Source organism: Aquarana catesbeiana, linkage group LG07 (genome assembly GCF_042186555.1).
Source record: "Aquarana catesbeiana isolate 2022-GZ linkage group LG07, ASM4218655v1, whole genome shotgun sequence".
Classification (NCBI taxonomy): domain Eukaryota; kingdom Metazoa; phylum Chordata; class Amphibia; order Anura; family Ranidae; genus Aquarana; species Aquarana catesbeiana.
The window spans coordinates 2,975,728-2,999,717 of NC_133330.1; the positions used below are offsets into that span (position 1 = coordinate 2,975,728).

The following is a 23,990-nucleotide window of genomic DNA, read 5'->3' on the forward strand; positions in this document are numbered from 1 at the left end:
TTCCTCTTCCACTTTCCTTTCCTTCCTTTCCCTTCCTTCCTTTCCTTTCTTTCCTTTCCTTCCTTTCCTTTCCTTTCCTTTCCCTTTCCTTTCCTTTCCTTTCCTCCTTTTCCTTTCCTTTCCTTTTCCTTTCCCCTTCCCTTTCCTTCCCTTCCCTTCCCTTCCCTTCCCTTTCCTTCCCTCCCTTTCCTTTCCTTTCCTTTCCCTTTCCTTTTTCCTTTTCCTTTCCCTTTCCTTTCCTTTCCTTTCCCTTTCCTTTCCTTTCCCTTTCCTTTCCTTTCCCTTTCCTTTCCTTTCCTTTCCTTTCCTTTCCTTTCCTTTCCTTTCTTTCCTTTCCTTTCCTTCCCTTTCCTTCCCTTCCCTTCCCTTTCCATTCCTTTCCTTTTCCTTTCCTTTTCCTTTCCTTTCCTTTCCTTTCCTTTCCTTTCCCTTTCCTTTCTTTCCTTTTCCTTTCCTTTTCCTTTCCTTTCCTTTCCTTTCCTTTCCTTTCCTTTCCTTTCCTTCCTTTCCTTTTCCTTTCCGTTCCTTTCCTTTTCCTTTCCTTTCCTTTCCTCCTTCCCTTTCCTTTCCTTTCCTTTCCTCTCTCTTCACTTTCTTTTCTCTCCCTTCTCTTTCTTTTCTTATCCTTTCTTCTGTTCTTTGTTTTCCTATCAAAGTACAAGCAGTACTTGTGTGTGATCAGCCACAAGAACCAATTACAATTGGTCTGTATCAGACTGACTGCACTAAATGACTGAAATCTGAGCTCTGATTGGCTCCTATTGATGGCAGAACATCGCACTCTTTCCAATGCTATGAAAGAAAAACAAATAAATATTAAATAATACAAATTATTTTATGGAATGGAATCTGCAAAATGCAATAACCAACAACGACCAATCCGAAAAAAATTATTTAATGATCCAAAAGCAGCAAACTAAAATCTGATTGGTTGCTACAAGTCGTGGCACTTCACAGCATCCGGCCTTGATTGAGTCATCCTAGTAATATTAATACTGAACGGAAAAGCCCCCACAAACCCCCCCCCCCATACTTAACATGGTTACCGCAGCAGGAGCCATCATCTAATGTTTGTTAAGCTGGACAATCACGGTTAGATTTTTGCTCAAACGTTTGTAAAGAATTCATTCTTCAGAACCTTCTCCATCACCGAAACAACGAATTTCATTCAAAACCCGTGAACATTTCATCCAGACCCGCTATTTGAGTGGAATCCGGGGCGTATTATACAATATGGGAGATTTTTCCCGAACAAAAAACACAATCACAGTAAGAATTTCGTTCCTTTCAAGACATTTTTTTTTTTTAATCCCGCTTTTTTGAATTTTCTCCTCACTGCAGTCAAAAACGAATCATTGGAAAATGGAATGAATGTTTTGAAAAATCTCCTATGACGTTCGACCCTTGTATGGCCGGCTTTGGCCTTCGCTGATCAAAACAAACCGTAATACTGAGCTACCATCGGCCTAAGATGGGGGTTGGGTGTACCGCCACGGCACGGCTTTCTCAAAGCTTCAGGCCTAAAGATAAAAATCCTGACTGCCTGAGAGATCACATTTATGTTATAAATGGTGGAGGATGCGGGCAAGCGTTATCTGGTGATCAGGAAGGGTTCAGTACTGACCCTTCCCTCCCGAAGGAGGAGACTGTTCAGGGCTTCCCGCCACGGTGCGGCTTTCTGAAAGCTTCAGGCCTAAAGATAAACACCCGGACAGCCTGAGAGATCACATTTATGTTATAAATGGTGGAGGATGCGGGCAAGCGTTATCTGGTGATCAGGAAGGGCTCGGTACTCTGACCCTTCCTTCCCTCCCGAAGGAGGAGACTGTTCAGGGCTTCCCGCCACGGTGCGGCTTTCTGAAAGCTTCAGGCCTAAAGATAAACACCCGGACAGCCTGAGAGATCACATTTATGTTATAAATGGTGGAGGATGCGGGAAAGCGTTATCTGGTGATCAGGAAGGGCTCGGTACTCTGACCCTTCCTTCCCTCCCGAAGGAGGAGACTGTTCAGGGCTTCCCGCCACGGTGCGGCTTTCTCAAAGCTTCAGGCCTAAAGATAAACACCTGGACAGCCTGAGAGATCACATTTATGTTATAAATGGTGGAGGATGCGGGCAAGCGTTATCTGGTGATCAGGAAGGGCTCGGTACTGACCCCCCAAAGGAGGAGACTGTTCAGGGCTTCCCTAAGAGGATCATTATTGCTTATTATTAGGGGGTGCACCGATACCGGTGATAGGGAAACCCCAAAACTCATGGGTTTCAGTAAAATTTTCACTGCTGAAGCCAGATTGAAAATAGATTTTATTATTCAAGCATGTAGATATCCACAAGCAGGGAGAACAATACAGTACATGGCGATACCTACAAAAGAATTGTTCTGAGTATCTCAGGAGAAGAATACAATTTATATGTTGTACCAAAAGGGTGAGAACTACATAGCTAAAGGGTCTTTGTTTGCATTGTTATCAATTCCAAGGACCAGATAGCATTCTTTGCAAAGGAAGGTGTAAATAACCTTTGAACACAATCAAGACAATTGTTACACAATATGACTTCTAACAGAATATACAACCAATACATATATATATATATATTATATAAAATGATAAAATGTTTGATAAATAAAACGGCTATTCCATTTACCCGATCAATCCCATCTCTTGGTCAAATAAAAAATTGACCACATAACTTTTACTCTAAAAAAATGGAATTTGAAGACATTCCGGCGCTATAACAAACAGTTCATAATACATTGCGGACAGTTGGCTTCTTGACCATTCAGTGTAGAGATTCCTTTGGTGACAGGTAAAGCTGTGTTGTGCCCAACTAGATGTGAATATTACAGGATATCGGGGAAAGTGGAAGTCCCATAACACATACAAAACCAACATAAATGGCATTTTAACCACTTCAGCCCCGGAAGGATTTGCCCCCTTCCCGACCAGGCCATTTTTTGCGGTTCGGCACTGTGTCGCAATTGCGCGGTCTTGCGACATTACACCCAAACAAAATTTATGTCCCTTTTTTTTCGACAAATAGATCTTTCTTTTGGTGGTCTTTGATCACCTCTGCGTTTTTTCTTTTTTGCGCTATACAGAAAAAAAGAGCGACAATTTTGAAAAAAACAAAACAATATTTTTTTACTTTCTGCTCTAAAACATCCAATAAAGATAAAAAAATGTAAGTTCTTCGTCAATTTAGGCCAATTTGTATTCTGCTACTTTTTTTGGTAAAAAAAAACCCTATAAGCGAATATTGATTGGTTTGCACAAAAGTTTTACCGTCTGCGGTTTTTATTTTTTGCATGATAAACAAAAAAAAATAGCGCCAATTTTGAAAAAAAAAAAAAAAAACACAAAATTTTGTACTTTTTGCTATAATAAATATCCCATGAAAAAAATGCTTCATCAGTTTCATCAGTTTAGACCGATTTCTTCTACATATTTTTGGTAAAATCCCAATAAGCGTTTATTGATTGGTTTGTGCAAAAGTTATCGCGTCTACAAAATAGGGGATAGATTTATGTCATTTTTATTATTATTATATATTTTTTTTTTTTAGTAGTAATGGGGGCGATCTGTGATTTTTATCAGGACTGCGACATTGCAGCGGACAGATCAGACACTTTTGACACTAATTTGGGACCATTGACATTTATACAGCGATCAGAGCTAAAAATAGCCACTGATTACTGTATAAATGACACTGGCAGGGAAGGGGTTAACACTAGGGGGCAATCAAGGGGTTAAATGTGTTCCCTAGGTATGTTCTAACTGTAGGGGAGGTGGGACTGACTGGGGGAGGAGACCGATCGGTGTTCCTACTTAGTATGAACACACGATCGGTCTCCTCTCCTCTGAGAGAACCGGGATTTGTGTGTTGTTGTTCTTGTTCTGTCACGAGCGATCGCGGGTGCCCGGTGGACATCGCGCCCGCTGGGCACGCGTGTCATCTCCCCGGGGACACGTGGCGGGTGCGCGCACGCGACTGCTATGATGTCTTAAAGGAGCGACGTTTAGCTACGGCGATTTCCGCAGCCGTGCCAACCTGCCGCTGTATAACTGCGGCGGCTGGTCGGCTGGCGGTTAAAGAAAGGCAGATAAAATTACAATTCCTATCAATCGGTTCTAAATTCCGACATCTCCCTCTAACCGCCTAATCTTAGTTTAAATATTTATTTTTCTAGTTCATCTTTCTCCTAATTTATGTACCCAATTTACTTCTGCAGAAAATTCGCATTTTGCTTTGTCAGGGCTAAAAAAATACAAAAGTATCTAAGAATGACGTGTTGGTCGATCAGTGTATGAAGGCCAAGTCTTTAGTCGATCCCTCCGCTGTAACTCTGACAGCTCGTCCTCCATAGGACTCCTGAGAACCCCTCCAATGTTCATACATCATATTCTTCTCTTCAGGACTATCGCAGTCCACAGGACAAGAAACTCCCGCTAGGTGAGAAGATTTTACTGCAATCATAGGAAACTGAGCTTTGACTTTTCTTCATTATTGATTATTATTCGAGTTGCATTGATCCCGGTATTAGTGCCGATACTAAACATTTGTGGGAATATCGGTACTCGTGCCAATGCTCCAATACCTGGAATGGATACTTTCAGGCTCGGTTCTTTTGGCTGTCAGCGGGATTCCTCCACTGACAGCTGAAATGTAAAAAAAAAGCCGGCAATTATCGGTTGTTAAAGAGCGGGCCGCTGCCAACAACTAACGACTAAGGCCCCTTTCACACGATCGGCCTGTCCGTTTTTCAGGCGGATCTGAGCGGGCCGATCCATTGACTTCTATGGGGAGGCGGATGTCAGCGGAGATGTGTCCACTGATACCCGCCTGCCATCCAATCCGACAAGATCCGCTCAAAACAGAAGGAAGGCGATACGTTCGGCATCCGCCCAGCGGGAACCGATCGGATGGGATCAGATGAAAACAGACAGGCTGTCCGTTTTCATCCAATCTCCCCATAGAGAACAGCGGGGCTCTGACAGGTCCGTCCCTCCACAGTGAGCGGAGATGGACCGGTCATCCGCCTGCTCAGCGGAGATCGACAGAGCGACCCACCCCCTCCCCCGCGGAGCTAGCGGAGTCCGTCCAGCGGATCCCCCCCCCCTCGTGGGAAAGGGGCCTTATTCAGCTGTCAGTGGGGTTCCCCTGTAAATGAAGTCCTGGCAATTGGAGCTGTCAAAAAAATATCAACAACATTGCTCAGCCTAAAACAGAAAGATAAAAAGAAACATTGTTTCTCTTTGTATCTTTCTGTTTATACATCTACAGATCAAAAGGGAAAATCTTCCATCTGCAGATGAAACCAGTTTAAAGCAACCTGTCAAGTTAAAAAAATACATATATTATATATTTTTATGTTTTTTATTAAATGTTCCTCTGTTTGACCCCTTATTAACCCTTAATTTACTCTAATCAGTCTTAATTAACTCCTTATTCTCCTTCTCCATTTAATTATTATTCTTCCTGCTGATTTATTTATTTTTGTTCACTTCTATTTTATAAATATTAATAATTACAACTTTTTTTTTTGTTTGCTTTGCTTGTTAATATTTTTATACCTTTTAACCGCTTAAGGACCGCCCCACGTACATATACTGCGGCAGGGCGGCCCTTAAGCGCGAAATCGCCTACCTGTACGTGATTTTCTTCTTCGGCTCTGGGGCGCCGGAGTCCCGCTCTCGCTGTGATTGGACATAGCGGGAGCCAATCGGCGGGTCCTGCGATCGTTCGGAAAGGGGCAGAACGGCGTAAACAAGGCAGACCGCCATTCTGCCAGAGTGGAACATGGAGATCTTGTGCTTCTGCAGAAACACGGATCTCTGTTTTCCTTTAGTCAAAGCCCCCCCCCCCCCAGTTAGAAAGCACCCCCTAGGCCTAGGGACACATTTAACCCATTGATTGCCCCGATGTTAACCCCTTCCCTGCCAGTGTCATTTATACAGTGACAGTGCATTTTTTTTTTTTTTTTTTAGCACTGATCACTGTATTGGTGTCACTGGTCCCCAAAAAGTGTCACTTAGGGGTTGATTTACTAAAGGCAAATAGACTGTGTACTCAGCAAGTGCAGTTGCTCCAGAGCTTAGTAAATGAGCAGAAGCTCTGCTGACTTCTATCAGCCAATCACGTGCAAGCAAAAATGCTGTTTTTATCTTATTTTACTTGCACGTGATTGGGTATTGTTTGCAAAGTGAAGCCTTACCTCATTTACTAAGCTCTGGAGCAACTGCACTATCAGAGTGCACAGCCTATTTGCTTTTAGTAAATCAACCCCTCAGTGTCAGATTTGTCCGCTGCAATGTCGCAGTCCCACTAAAAAAAAAAATCGCTGATCGCTGCCATTACTAGTAAAAAATATAAAAATACAAAAAGTTCCTAAATATATCCCATAGTTTGTAGACGGTAAAACTTTTGCGCAAACCAGTCAATATACGTTTATTGGGATTTTTTTTTACCAAAAAAATGTAGCAGAATACAAATTGGCCTAAATTGATGAAAAACTTAAATTTTTTTTATTGGATATGTTTTATAGCAGAAAGTAAAAAATATTGTTTTGTTCTTTTCAAAATTGTCGCTCTTTTTTTCTTTATAGCGCAAGAAATTAAAACCGCAGAGGTGATCAAATACCACCAAAAAAAAAGCTCTATTTGTGGGGAAAAAAAGGACGTCAATTTTATTTGTGTACAGCGTCGCACGACCGCGCAATTGTCAGTTAAAGTAACGCAGTGCCGTATCGCAAAAAAAATGGCCTGGTCATGAAGGGGGATAAAACCTTCCGGGGCTGAAGTGGGTAAAGCAACCTGTCAAGTAAAAAAAAACATTTTTTTTTTTTTTTTTTAATTATTAAATATTTCTCAGTTTAACCCCTTATTAACCCTTAATTTATTTGAATCAGTGTTAATTAACTCCTTAGTCTCCTCCATTTAATTATTATTTTTCCTGCTGATTTTTTTTTATTTTGTTCACTTCTAATTTTATAAATATGAATAAAAAAGCTTTTTTTTTTTTTAAATTTTTTTTTTTTGCTTTGCTTATTAATATTTTTATGCCTTTAACATATATATATATATTTACATATATCAAATTAAAAATAATAATTTATTTAATTTGGAAACAACTTTTCGGTGCTTTGTACCATTGCTGACAGTTGAAGTGTAAACACAGCAGTTGCGGGAGGTATCAGTAATTGGTATCGGTGAGTACTAAAAAAATAAAAAAAAAATAAAAATAATAAAAAAAATAAAAGTATCGGTACTCATAAAAATAAAAGTATAAAACGGTATTGGTGCATCCCTACTTATCATCTATTAAAGTTACTGGAAAATCTCTGTGCAACCTGACCATTCTCTGCAACACTTCCGGGCCGGACCTGACCGATTCACTGTGCACGCCCTGACCAATCAGAATCCATCTGGTCCATCCCGGAAGCCCTGCACAGGGAAGAGGGCGAAGAGGGTGGGATCACTGGATCGGCTGTAGGAGCATTCCCAGAGTTCATCTTTCTGTCACTCTGCTCTCTCCTCCAATCAGCATGTTCCTTGCACTTCTGCTCTCTATACCGCTTACCCCTCTCTCAGTCTGAGCTCTGCTGTACAAGGACAGAACGAAGCTGATACCGGGACAAAGTCAGGTACTTATATTGCTTGATAAATAATCTACCACCCACGAGTCTGGCAGTCTCAGTACAGTTTATGAAAGGATTGTATTGATCGGGGAAATATTGATCTGGTCTCCTTGTGGTGATGAAAACCACCAATTTGGGTTTTCATTTGCTTTGCAGTGCAACAATAAAAAGGATGGAAGGTCCAATCGATCGCTCTCTGAAGCTGACATGTGTATGGCCAGCTTGGCTCGCAGATTTTCTGGATTACAGCCACAGGATGCAAAAGACTGCAATGCAGGGAGTAGAGGGCTGCTGGGCTTTGTAGTTCCCCCGAAGCGGCTGCCTCCGTTTCCCCTGACTGAGAGAAACTGCGTAGCGCGCGGATTATAGCGGCTTTACAAGCGATTACTCGTGTGAAGCGCGGGTCACCGGGGTGATTACCACTGCAATATTACAAATGACTCCGCACTTCCCTGAACCATCACAGAGCTAATGTGCAGAAATGATCCCGGAGCGGCTCCCTCCCTCCGACATGTAATCCCGGCCCTGGCAGCAGGGGCCCCGGGGCCGCAGACAAAGGGTCACATTTTATTATATTTCAGTTTTCTTTGATGTCGGCGTTATTTTCCAAACTCATCTTCTTAAATGTCCCCAATAACATCACCGGCTCCTGGGGGCCAAAGATCACCGGCTCCTGGGGGCCAAAGAATACCGGCTCCTGGGGGCCAAAGATTACCGGCTCCTGGAGGCCAAAGATTACCGGCTCCTGGAGGCCAAAGATTACCGGCTCCTGGGGGCCAAAGATTACCGGCTCCTGGGGGCCAAAGATTACCGGCTCCTGGGGGCCAAAGATTACCGGCTCCTGGGGGCCAAAGATCATTGGCTCCTGGGGGCCAAAGATTACCGGCTCCTGGGGGCCAAAGATTACCGGCTCCTGGGGGCCAAAGATCATCGGCTCCTGGGGGCCAAAGATTACCGGCTCCTGGGGGCCAAAGATTACCGGCTCCTGGGGGCCAAAGATCACCGGCTCCTGGGGGCCAAAGATCACCGGCTCCTGGGGGCCAAAAATATTCACATCTCCAAAAATCACAGAATCAGTTCTGATATTGTCATTGTGGGAAGCGGGGAGGTTAAAGCTGAACTCCGGGCACAAAACATTCAATTATATTCCTCATTAACCGCAAAGGATACACAGTATCTGACAAAAGTAAGTACACCCCTCAGTCACATTATTGTAAATCTTTTCTTCTCTCTTTTCATGTGACAACACTGAAGAAATGACACTTGTCTACAATGTAAAGTAGTGAGTGTACAGCTTGTATAACAGTGTAAATTTGCTGTCCCCTCAAAATAACTCAACACACAGCCATTAATGTCTAAACCGCTGGCAACAAAAGTCAGTACACCCCTAAGTGAAAATCTCCAAATTGGGCCCAATTAGCCATTTTCCCTCCCCGGTGTCATGTGACTCGTTAGTGTTACAAGGTCTCAGGTGTGAATGGGGAGCAGGTGTGTTAAATTTGGTGTTATCGCTCTCACTCTCTCATACTGGTCACTGGAAGTACAACATGGCACCTCATGGCAAAGAACTCTCTGAGGATCTGAAAAAAAGAATTGTTGCTCTACATAAAGATGGCCTAGGCTATAAGAAGATTGCCAAGACCCTGAAACTGATCTGCAGCACGGTGGCCAAGACCATACAGCGGTATAACAGGACAGGTTCCACTCAGAACAGGCCTCGCCATGGTCCACCAAAGAAGTTGAGGTCACGTGATCAGCGTCATATCCAGAGGTTGTCTTTGGGAAATAGACGTATGAGTGCTGCCAGCATTGCTGCAGAGGTTGTAGGGGTGGGGGGTCAGCCTGTCAGTGCTCAGACCATACGCCACACACTGCATCAAATTGGTCTGCATGGCTGTCATCCCAGAAGGAAGCCTCTTCTAAAGATGATGTACATGAAAGTCCACAGAAGAGAGTTTAATAAGACTCGTGGCCACTCATTAAAATTAGAAGAAAAGAGGTTTAGGCTAGGTTCACACTGCTGCAGTGCGAATTTAGCGCGATTTTGTTCCGATTGCGTTGCGAATTTGCATTGCAAATTCTATATGTGTTCTTGCGATTCTACTGCAAATTTTGCAGTCTATGGAGCTGAATTCGCATCACACACGGATCAAACTCGCACAGGACCTTTTTTTCCCGCAAGTTATATTCGCAACGCATTGATGTGAACGACACTAATGTTAATCTATATAATTTAAATGACTTGCGAATTTGAGCGATCGCAACGGCTCAAATTCGCAATAGAATTCGCAGCAGTGTGAACCTAGCCTTAACCTTAAACTACGTAGAGGGTTCTTTACTGTAAGAGCAACAAGGATGTGGAATTCCCTTCCACAGGCGGTGGTCTCAGCGGGGAGCATCGATAGTTTCAAGAAACTATTAGATAATCACCTGAATGACCACAACATACAGAGATATACAATGTAATACTGACATATAATCACACACATAGGTTGGACTTGATGGACTTGTGTCTTTTTCATCCTCACCTACTATGGAACTATGTAACAAACAGTTTGCTGAAGACAAGCAGACTAAGGACATGGATTACTGGAACCATGTCCTGTGGTCTGATGAGACCAAGATAAACGTATTTGGTTCAGATGGTGACAAGCGTGTGTGGCGGCAACCAGGTGAGGAGGACAAAGACAAGTGTGTCTTGTCTACAGTCAAGCATGGTGGTGGGAGTGTCATGGTCTGGGGCTGCATGAGTGCTGCCGGCACTGGGGGGCTACAGATCATTGAGGGGACCATGAATGCCAACATGTACTGTGATATACTGAAGCAGAGCATGATCCCCTCCCTTCAGAGACTGGACCGCAGGGCAGTATTCCAACATGATAACCACCCCAAACACACCTCCAAGACCACCACTGCCTTACTAAAGAAGCTGAGGGTAAAGGTGATGGACTGGCCAAGCATGTCTCCAGACCTAAACCCTATTGATCATCTGTGGGACATCCTCAAACAGAAGGTGGAGGAGCGCAAGGTCTCTAACATCCACCAGCTCTGTGATGTCATCATGGAGGAGGGGAAGAGGACTCCAGTGACAACCTGTGAAGCTCTGGTGACCTCCATGCCCAAGAGGGTTAAGGCAGTGCTGGAAAATAATGGAGGCCACACAAAATATTGACACTTTGGGCCCAATTTGGAGATTTTCACTTAGGGGTGTACTGACTTTTGTGAGAGACTGTAAATAAATGTGTAGTAATAATAGTCTGTGACTGTGGGGGAGGGGACATTAGAGTGTAAGCTCCTCTGTACAGAGACTGATGTGACTGTGGGGGGAGGGAACATTAGCGTGTAAGCTCCTCTGGTACAGAGACGGATGTGATTGGCTTGGTGATCTTTGTACAGCACTGCGGTATATGGCAGAGCTATATAAATGTATAATAAGATTTGTGTGACTTTGGGGGGGACATTAGAGTGTAAGCTCCTGTGGTGCAGAGTGATGCGGGTTAGGTTGATAATTGGGGGGCGGGGGGGGGGTAATACTGCAGTTATATTTTACAATGATTAATACTGGAGTGATATAGAAGATTAAACTCGCAGTAATAAACAGGAACGGTTACAATTATTAGGCACGGGTTGTAACTACATTGCAGGGCTCCTCCGGAGTCGTAAACATTATTACTTCTGCAACGCAAAGGGGCAAAAAACTAATAAAGTCGATGAAAGCTGCAAAACGCTTTATAATATCACTGCGGGGGAATAATGAGAGGCTCAGGGAGTGACGGGGTTATATAATATACAGACATACGGGGGGAGGGGTACAAATCTGCAGTGCTACACGAGGCGATGATGTCATAGGTAAGTGAACACACCTCTTGTGACATGGGCCCGTGATGTCATAGGAACAAACCCACTTCCTTTGACACGGGCTCTGTGATGTCACAGGTAAGTTAACACCTCTTGTGAGAAGAATTACCTGAAGGTTCAGGTAGGAAAGCTCCGGGCAGGCCTTGTAAAGTCCAGAATGTTTTTTTCATTCGATTCTCATAGAGTAAGAAACCAGCTGAGGTCCCCCTTCATCAGGACTTGTGTACTATAGAACCCAGGATGTCCCCGAGGGATAATTATAATGAAACCGGCATAAAAGTTATTTAAAAAAAAAGCTATAAAAGGTTTCCTCCAGACGTTGTTCCTCAAGCCCTGATGAAACCTCCTGAGCCCCCGAAACGTGTCTGAGGCTTCAATATCCGACACAGGGGACTTCTCCGACTCATTTCACCTTCAGCTGATCCCAGAGACAGTCGCCTTCTTCAGGGATCTGCCTGAAGGATATTCCTTCCTCCACTGCATTGGACACAAAAAATATGATAGGCAGGTGATTACACATCTATTGGGGGGCACGGGGCAGTGATGTCATAGTTATAGTAATGACATCACCACTTCCTGAAGCAGGTGAGACATGTTTGGGAACACTAAGGTTTATTGTTGGGTAATCCGTCATACGAGCTGCTAGGAGACGTCTGCCGCTGCCAGGGAAATAGTAACTAACGAGCCAACAGAGATTCACAGAGAGACACGCCGGGCCACCCGGGATTACCGGCTCTAACCAGTTATGAAGCTCTGATACGGAGAATCACCGGGGGAATAATGGCTGCCAGGACACACCACCACATTCCAAACCAACAGGAACCGGCCAATCAGAGCGGCTTTCATCAGAGGCCTCTAAATAAAGCTGGAAAGAGCAATCTTGTATTACATTGTTACATTGTTATATTATTACATATTGTTACATAGTTTGTAAGGCTGAATAAAGACACCAGTCCATTCCCCAATTATAAATCTGTGTCAGCCAATATCTGTACTCTTCAGATTTCCATCAATAAATTCATTTAGCTAAATTACACTCTGCAGAGAAAAGTTTATAAATTCTACGGCTTCTAATCTCCGGATATAATGGGCGGGGCAACGCTAAGTGGATACTTTTCATAGAAAGAACCCAGAGAAGGAAGATTCCTCCGCTGGTGGAATTTATTTTCCCTTAATTTATTTTTAAAGTGGTTGTAAAACTTCTATACACCCTGTGAGGTGACAAGACTCAGGTGATACACAGAGATGAAACAAATCCTCATACATAATTTGTACCTGTTTATCTGCAGTCAATGTCAGTGGGAGGAATAGTGCCCCATCATTGGTGTGAGTGGGAGAAATAGCGCCCCATCATTGGTATCAGTGGGAGGAATAGTGCCCCATCATTGGTGTGAGTGGGAGAAATAGTGCCCCATCATTGGTATCAGTGGGAGGAATAGTGTCCCATCATTGGTATCAGTGGGAGGAATAGTGCCCCATCATTGGTATCAGTGGGAGGAATAGTGTCCCATCATTGGTGTCAGTGGGAGGAATAGTGTCCCATCATTGGTGTCAGTGGGAGGAATAGTGTCCCATCATTGGTATCAGTGGGAGAAATAGCGCCCCATCATTGGTATCAGTGGGAGAAAGAGTGCCCCATCATTGGTATCAGTGGGAGGAATAGTGCCCCATCATTGGTGTCAGTGGGAGGAATAGTGTCCCATCATTAGTATCAGTGGGAGGAATAGTGTCCCATCATTGGTGTCAGTGGGAGGAATAGTGTCCCATCATTGGTGTCAGTGGGAGGAATAGTGCCCCATCATTGGTATCAGTGGGAGGAATAGTGCCCCATCATTGGGATCAGTGGGAGGAATAGTGTCCCATCATTGGTATCAGTGGGAGGAATAGTGCCCCATCATTGGTATCAGTGGGAGGAATAGTGCCCCATCATTGGTATCAGTGGGAGGAATAGTGTCCCATCATTGGTATCAGTGGGAGAAAGAGTGCCCCATCATTGGTATCAGTGGGAGGAATAGTGCCCCATCATTGGTGTCAGTGGGAGGAATAGTGCCTCATCATTGGTGTCAGTGGGAGGAATAGTGCCCCATCATTGGTATCAGTGAGAGGAATAGTGTCCCATCATTGGTGTCAGTGGGAGGAATAGTGTCCCATCATTGGTGTCAGTGGGAGGAATAGTGCCCCATCATTGGTATCAGTGAGAGGAATAGTGCCCCATCATTGGTATCAGTGGGAGGAATAGTGTCCCATCATTGGTATCAGTGGGAGAAAGAGTGCCCCATCATTGGTATCAGTGGGAGGAATAGTACCCCATCATTGGTATCAGTGGGAGGAATAGTGCCCCATCATTGGTATCAGTGGGAGGAATAGTGCCCCATCATTGGTATCAGTGGGAGGAATAGTGTCCCATCATTGGTATCAGTGGGAGAAATAGCGCCCCATCATTGGTATCAGTGGGAGAAAGAGTGCCCCATCATTGGTATCAGTGGGAGGAATAGTGCCCCATCATTGGTGTCAGTGGGAGGAATAGTGCCTCATCATTGGTGTCAGTGGGAGGAATAGTGCCCCATCATTGGTATCAGTGGGAGGAATAGTGTCCCATCATTGGTATCAGTGGGAGGAATAGTGTCCCATCATTGGTGTCAGTGGGAGGAATAGTGTCCCATAATTGGTATCAGTGGGAGAAATAGCGCCCCATCATTGGTATCAGTGGGAGAAAGAGTGCCCCATCATTGGTATCAGTGGGAGGAATAGTGCCCCATCATTGGTATCAGTGGGAGGAATAGTGTCCCATCATTGGTATCAGTGGGAGAAATAGCGCCCCATCATTGGTATCAGTGGGAGAAAGAGTGCCCCATCATTGGTATCAGTGGGAGGAATAGTGCCCCATCATTGGTATCAGTGGGAGGAATAGTGCCCCATCATTGGTGTCAGTGGGAGGAATAGTGTCCCATCATTGGTGTCAGTGGGAGGAATAGTGTCCCATCATCGGTGTCAGTGGGAGGAATAGTGTCCCATCATTGGTATCAGTGGGAGGAATAGTGTCCCATCATTGGTGTCAGTGGGAGGAATAGTGTCCCATCATTGGTGTCAGTGGGAGGAATAGTGTCCCATCATCGGTGTCAGTGGGAGGAATAGTGTCCCATCATTGGTATCAGTGGGAGGAATAGTGCCCCATCATTGGTGTCAGTGGGAGGAATAGTGTCCCATCATTGGTGTCAGTGGGAGGAATAGTGCCCCATCATTGGTGTCAGTGGGGGGAATAGTGTCCCATCATTGGTATCAGTGGGGGGAATAGTGTCCCATCATTGGTATCAGTGGGGGGAATAGTGTCCCATCATTGGTGTCAGTGGGGGGAATAGTGTCCCATCATTGGTATCAGTGGGGGGAATAGTGTCCCATCATTGGTGTCAGTGGGGGGAATAGTGTCCCATCATTGGTGTCAGTGGGGGGAATAGTGTCCCATCGTTGGTGTCAGTGGGAGGAATAGTGCCCCATCATTGGTGTCAGTGGGAGGATTAGTGTCCCATCATTGGTATCAGTGGTAAGAATAGTGCCCCATCATTGGTATCAGTGGGAGGAATAGTGCCCCATCATTGGTGTCAGTGGGAGGAATAGTGTCCCATCATTGGTATCAGTGGGAGGAATAGTGCCCCATCATTGGTATCAGTGGGAGGAATAGTGCCCCATCATTGGTGTCAGTGGGAGGAATAGTGTCCCATCATTGGTATCAGTGGGAAGAATAGTGTCCCATCATTGGTATCAGTGGGAAGAATAGTGCCCCATCATTGGTGTCAGTGGGAGGAATAGTGCCCCATCATTGGTGTCAGTGGGAGGAATAGTGTCCCATCATTGGTATCAGTGGGAGGAATAGTGCCCCATCATTGGTATCAGTGGGAGGAATAGTGCCCCATCATTGGTGTCAGTGGGAGGAATAGTGCCCCATCATTGGTGTCAGTGGGAAGAATAGTGTCCCATCATTGGTATCAGTGGGAGGAATAGTGTCCCATCATTGGTATCAGTGGGAGGAATAGTGCCCCATCATTGGTGTCAGTGGGAGGATTAGTGCCCCATCATTGGTGTCAGTGGGAGGAATAGTGCCCCATCATTGGTGTCAGTGGGAGGAATAGTGTCCCATCATTGGTATCAGTGGAGGAATAGTGCCCCCATCATTGGTGTCAGTGGGAGGAATAGTGCCCCATCATTGGTATCAGTGGGAGGAATAGTGTCCCATCATTGGTATCAGTGGGAGGAATAGTGCCCCATCATTGGTGTCAGTGGGAGGATTAGTGCCCCATCATTGGTGTCAGTGGGAGGAATAGTGCCCCATCATTGGTGTCAGTGGGAGGATTAGTGCCCCATCATTGGTGTCAGTGGGAGGAATAGTGTCCCATCATTGGTATCAGTGGGAGGAATAGTGCCCCATCATTGGTGTCAGTGGGGGGAATAGTGTCCCATCATTGGTATCAGTGGAGGAATAGTGCCCCCATCATTGGTGTCAGTGGGAGGAATAGTGTCCCATCATTGGTGTCAGTGGGAGGAATAGTGTCCCATCATTGGTATCAGTGGGGGGAATAGTGTCCCATCATTGGTATCAGTGGGGGGAATAGTGCCCCATCATTGGTATCAGTGGGAGGAATAGTGCCCCATCATTGGTATCAGTGGGAGGAATATTGTACCATCATTGGTGTCAGTGGGAGGAATAGTGTCCCATCATTGGTATCAGTGGAGGAATAGTGCCCCATCATTGGTATCAGTGGGAGGAATAGTGCCCCATCATTGGTATCAGTGGGAGGAATATTGTACCATCATTGGTGTCAGTGGGAGGAATAGTGTCCCATCATTGGTGTCAGTGGGAGGAATAGTGTCCCATCATTGGTGTCAGTGGGAGGAATGATGCCCGAAGGGTCAAATAAAGGCAACCAAATGTCCACATCTGGCCTGTGGGACGCAGTTTGGAGACCACTGCCTTAGATCAAAAGATATGAAGAGATCACCAATCAATCATCAGGTGAAAGGTCAGCGGCGGCTACCTTTGCCTTGCAGCTCCGGGGTTGTACCTTTAGTTCCCACCGGGGATGAATCCCGTGCAGCGTTAGTCGCTGTCTATTCCCTGGTTGTGGGATTTCCTCGGTTGGTGAATTCACTTTTTGCTAAATGATGACTTTAGGGTGATTAGATTGTAAGATCCTTCTGAACGGGGCAGACTCTGATCTCCATGTATAAATACATACTGTAAGTGAACTTGGAGTTCAGAGGTCATTTCAGAGCACAAGGGGGCGCTCTTTATATTTGGAGGAAAAGAGATTTAACCTCCACATCCTGAAAGGCTTCTTTACAGTAAAAGCTGTGAAAATGTGGAATATAACTATGTAGCAATATAATTATGTAACTATATAAGTATGTAACAATATACAGTAACTAAAACATTATATAACAATGTACCAAAATAACAATGTAATGATATACTGTAACTATGCAATTCTGTAATGACAATGTTATGAAACAACATAAATATGTAACTACCGGTATATAACAATCAAACTATATACCAATATAACTGTAATGTAACAATGTAACTCGGACCTGAGCACTATTGGTCCCCCTTGAAGTGTAATATACAATGTTGGGGTTGTGTCACTGCAGGAAACAAATCATCAATCCTGACCAATCATTTACTTCCATTACATGTCACACCGGATCACAAGGACACCACAGTGGATCACTTGATCACTATTACACAACTCACCAGATCACCGGCACATGACGCCACCGTACAAAGCTGGACCCTGGAGCCTCACAGCTGGGAGTTATTACCCCCCCCAATGGATCCATGCCAGGGATCCCCCTCCATCCTCCCTCTGGGATCTCATTGCACAGTGAGGGGTCCCCCACATTGACATTCCGCTCTGTGCATCCATTGTACAATGTAACACCTCCATCCCTCTATAAACTCCTCCACTGACAAGGTTTCTATATAATACACAAAGTTTCATCTGATCTCCGATCTCAGGTGAGTGACCCCTTTATACCCCCCCCACCCAACCTCTGCCCCTCACCCATCCCTGCCATCCACCACCTCCCCACCCACTGTGTGCCAGATACTATATATACAGCATACAGGACACACCTCATATACCTGCAATGTACAGCAACCATAGACGGTCATCAAATCACACAATGATCATACACAATCCAACACTGCACCCCAATCCACACACTGCACCCCCAATCCACACACTGCACCCCCAATCCACACACTGCACCCCCAATCCACACACTGCACCCCCAATCCACACACAACACCCCCAATCCACACACTGCACCCCCAATCCACACACTGCACCCCCAATCCACACACAACACCCCCAATCCACACACAACATCCCCAATCCACACACTGCACCCCCAATCCACACACTGCACCCCCAATCCACACACTGCACCCCCAATCCACACACAACATCCCCAATCCACACACAACATCCCCAATCCACACACTGCACCCCCAATCCACACACTGCACCCCCAATCCACACACAACACCCCCAATCCACACACTGTACCCCAATCCACACACTGCACCCCCAATCCACACACAACACCCCCAATCCACACACTGCACCCCCAATCCACACACTGCACCCCCAATCCACACACTGTACCCCAATCCACACACTGCACCCCCAATCCACACACTGCACCCCCAATCCACACACAACACCCCCAATCCACACACTGTACCCCAATCCACACACTGCACCCCCAATCCACACACTGCACCCCAATCCACACACTGCACCCCCAATCCACACACTGTACCCCAATCCACACACTGCACCCCCAATCCACACACAACACCCCCAATCCACACACTGCACTCCCAATCCACACACACAACACCCCCAATCCACACACACAACACCCCCAATCCACACACAACACCCCCAATCCACACACTGCACTCCCAATCCACACACACAACACCCCCAATCCACACACACAACACCCCCAATCCACACACAACACCCCCAATCCACACACTGTACCCCAATCCACACACACAACACCCCAATCCACACACACAACACCCCCAATCCATACACACAACACCCCAATCCACACACACAACACCCCCAATCCATACACTGCACCCCCAATCCACACACAACACCCCCAATCCACACATACAACACCCCCAATCCACACACTGTACCCCAATCCACACACTGCACCCCCAATCCACACACAACACCCCCAATCCACACATACAACACCCCCAATCCACACACACAACACCCCAATCCACACACACAACACCCCCAATCCATACACTGCACCCCCAATCCACACACAACACCCCCAATCCACACACTGCACCCCAATCCACACACTGCACCCCCAATCCACACACAACACCCCCAATCCACACACACAACACCCCCAATCCACACACACAACACCGCAATCCACACATACAACACCCCAATCCACACACACAACACCCCAATCCACACACACAACACCCCCAATCCATACACACAACACCGCAATCCACACACACAACACCCCAATCCACACACACAACACCCCAATCCACACACACAACACCCCCAATCCATACACTGCACCCCCAATCCATACACTGCACCCCCAATCCACACACAACACCCCAATCCACACACACAACACCCCCAATCCACACACACAACACCCCCAATCCACACACAACACCCCAATCCACACATACAACACCCCCAATCCACACACACAACACCCCCAATCCACACACACACCCCCAATCCATACACACACACCCCCAATCCACACACACAACACCCCAATCCACACACAACACCCCCAATCCATACACACAACACCCCAATCCATACACACAACACCCCCAATCCACACACAACACCCCAATCCATACACACAACACCCTCAATCCACACACAACACCCCCAATCCACACACACAACACCCCAATCCACACACACACCCCCAATCCATACACACACACCCCCAATCCACACACACACAACACCCCAATCCACACACAACACCCCCAATCCATACACACAACACCCCAATCCATACACACAACACCCCAATCCACACACAACACCCCAATCCACACATACAACACCCCCAATCCACACACACACCCCCAATCCATACACACACACCCCCAATCCACACACACAACACCCCAATCCACACACAACACCCCCAATCCACACACACACCCCCAATCCATACACACACACCCCCAATCCACACACACAACACCCCAATCCACACACAACACCCCCAATCCATACACACAACACCCCAATCCACACACAACACCCCAATCCACACATACAACACCCCCAATCCACACACACAACACCCCAATCCACACACACAACACCCCCAATCCATACACACAACACCCCAATCCACACACACAACACCCCCAATCCATACACTGCACCCCCAATCCACACACAACACCCCAATCCACACATACAACACCCCCAATCCACACATACAACACCCCCAATCCACACACACAACACCCCCAATCCACACACACAACACCCCCAATCCATACACACAACACCCCCAATCCATACACACAACACCCCAATCCATACACACAACACCCCCAATCCATACACTGCACCCCCAATACACACACAACACCCCCAATCCATACACAACACCCCAATCCACACACACAACACCCCAATCCACACACACAACACCCCAATCCACACATACAACACCCCCAATCCACACATACAACACCCCCAATCCACACACACACCCCCAATCCACACACACAACACCCCCAATCCACACACACAACACCCCCAATCCACACACTGCACCCCCAATCCACACACACAACACCCACAATCCACACACACAACACCCACAATCCACACACACAACACCCCCAATCCACACACAGCACAAATCAGGAGACTGGAGGCAGCAGTGCATGCTGAAAACACACAGATGCTTTGTATGGAGCTTTCAAGGACAAACATTGTACTGTACACACTACATACATATACACACACTGTATACACCACATACATATACACACACTGTATACACCACATACATATACACACACTGTATACACCACATACATATACACACATAGTATACACACACTGTACATACCACTTACAGATATACACACACAATGTACACACCACATACACACCCACACTATAAACATCACATACATATACACACACACTTTACACACCACACACACAGTATACACACACTGTACACACCACATACACACACACAGTATACACCACATACACACACACAGTATATACACACACTGTACACACACTACATTGAACATAAACAATCTAACCATCCTACATAGAAATAAAGACAGAAACACAACATATGCACTGTACATTGTACACACAACGACTTGGGTTATGCTGTACACAAGCAGACACACTTTGCAAGGCAACACAACACAACATACACTGTATACAAAGACAGATAACACAAGGTGCATATACAAATACTTGAACACATGAAGACACTTTGCAGGGTAAGTGTCAGACAACACAACATGCACTGTATACACAGACACACACTGCACTGTATACACAGACACAACATGCACTGTATACACAGACACAACATGCACTGTATACACAGACACACACTGCACTGTATACACAGACACACACTGCACTGTATACACAGACACAACATGCACTGTATACACAGACACACACTGCACTGTATACACAGACACACACTGCACTGTATACACAGACACAACATGCACTGTATACACAGACACACACTGCACTGTATACACAGACACACACTGCACTGTATACACAGACACAACATGCACTGTATACACAGACACACACTGCACTGTATACACAGACACAACATGCACTGTATACACAGACACACACTGCACTGTATACACAGACACACACTGCTCAGTGCAGGGTATACTGAATACACAATACAAAGAAACACAAAGTGCAACAATGTATTAGAAAAGAAATACTGAAACATAAACACAAACTTCCTATTAAACATAAACAACAGTGTATCCTATATAGAAATAAAGACAAAACACAACAAAGGCACTTTACATTGTACATACAAGGACCTGGGTCATCCCAACACTCAGACACCATACACTGTATATAGACACACCATACACTGTATATAGACACACCATACACTGTATATAGACACAGCATACACTGTATATAGACACAGCATACACTGTATATAGACACACCATATACTGTATATAGACACACCATACACTGTATATAGACACACCATACACTGTATATAGACACACCATACACTGTATATACGGACACACCATACACTGTATATAGACACACCATACACTGTATATACGGACACACCATACACTGTATATAGACACACCATACACTGTATATACAGACACACCATACACTGTATATAGACACACCATACACTGTATATACAGACACACCATACACTGTATAGAGACACACCATACACTGTATATAGACACACCATACACTGTATATAAAGACACACCATACACTGTATATAAAGACACACCATACACTGTATATAAAAACACACCATACACTGTATATAGACACACCATACACTGTATATAGACACACCATACACTGTATATAGACACAGAATACACTGTATATAAGGATACACCATACACTGTATATAAAGACACACCATACACTGTATATAAAGGCACACCATACACTGTATATAGACACACCATACACTGTATATAGACACACCATACACTGTATATAAAGGCACACCATACACTGTATATTGACACAGCATACACTGTATATAGACACAGAATACACTGTATATAAGGATACACCATACACTGTATATAAAGACACACCATACACTGTATATAAGGACACACCATACACTGTATATAGAGACACACCATACACTATATAAAGACACACCATACACTGTATATAGACACACCATACACTGTATATAAAGACACACCATACACTGTATATAAGGACACACCATACACTGTATATAGAGACACACCATACACTATATAAAGACACACCATACACTGTATATAAAGACACACCATACACTGTATATAGACACACCATACACTGTATATAAAGACACACCATACACTGTATATAAAGGCACACCATACACTGTATATAAAGACACACCATACACTGTATATAAAGGCACACCATACACTGTATATAGACACAGCATACACTGTATATAGACACACCATACACTGTATAAAGACACACCATACACTGTATATAGACACACCATACACTGTATATAGACACAGCATACACTGTATATAGACACAGCATATATAAGGACACAGCATACACTGTATATAGACACAGCATACACTGTATATAGACACACCATACACTATATAAAGACACACCATACACTGTATATAGACACACCATACACTGTATGTACAGACACACCATACACTGTATGTACAGACACACCATACACTGTATATAGACACACCATACACTGTATATAGACACAGCATATATAAGGACACACCATACACTGTATATAAGGACACACCATACACTGTATATAAGGACACACCATACACTGTATATAAGGACACACCATACACTGTATATAAAGACACACCATACACTATATAAAGACACACCATACACTGTATATAAGGACACACCATACACTGTATATACAGACACACCATACACTTTATATAAGGACACACCATACACTGTATATAAGGACACACCATACACTGTATATAGAGACACACCATACACTGTATATAGAGACACACCATACACTGTATATAAGGACACCATACACTGAGTAGGTCATACTGAACACACCCCACGTGTAACAATGTATTATGTATCCTGAGGCACACACAAGGACAAAGGTTGTACTGCACAGCTGCACAGGGCAGCGCCATAGCACACACAGTGTACTCAGTGGGGGGGGGGGGGGTTGTTGGAGTCACACATCCAGCTGCACTGACTTACCTCTTTGTGTTCCTCCAGCAATGTCACATGTCCCTTGTGTGTCACCCTCTACCCCCCCATAGAACCTCACCCCTCTCCCTCCTCTTCCAGACTGAGCTTGCCTGCCTCCTGCCCCTGGGGTAAGTCCAGAACTGGTCAGCTGATCAGCGATCTGTGATTGGCTGCTGCCTGGAGCTCCATCTGCACCAGGAACAATGGATGGAGGAGGCTGGCTGGGAGGAGGAGGGGGGACCAGGCTGACAAAGTGGACAGCAGTGAGGAGGAGGAGGAGGAGGAGGCAGGACAGCAGTGAAGAGGAGGGAGGGGGGCAGGCAGGTGTACAGCAGATTGTCCAACTTCTTTTATTTCTCATTGTTGTAGAGCCGGAGGGGGCAAACAATGGCCAAAGCCCAGCCTGGCTTAAAGGGGTCCTCCAACAC

General features: G+C 45.2%; 1 protein-coding gene across 2 annotated transcripts in view; it reads right to left on the reverse strand.

The window, feature by feature from the left end:
* Positions 1–23,750, reverse strand: part of LRRN1 (leucine rich repeat neuronal 1) — a 62,184-nt gene extending 38,434 nt beyond the window's left edge. The window contains exons 1-2 of one of the 2 annotated variants that reach the window (XM_073591522.1): positions 23,572–23,750; positions 17,241–17,464 (exon numbers count right to left, since the gene is read on the reverse strand). The gene's annotated coding sequence lies outside the window, so the exon portion shown is untranslated. The remainder of the gene's footprint in view (positions 1–17,240; positions 17,465–23,571) is intronic. The other variant, XM_073591521.1, reaches the window with a different exon arrangement.
* Positions 23,751–23,990: the final 240 nt, after the last annotated feature.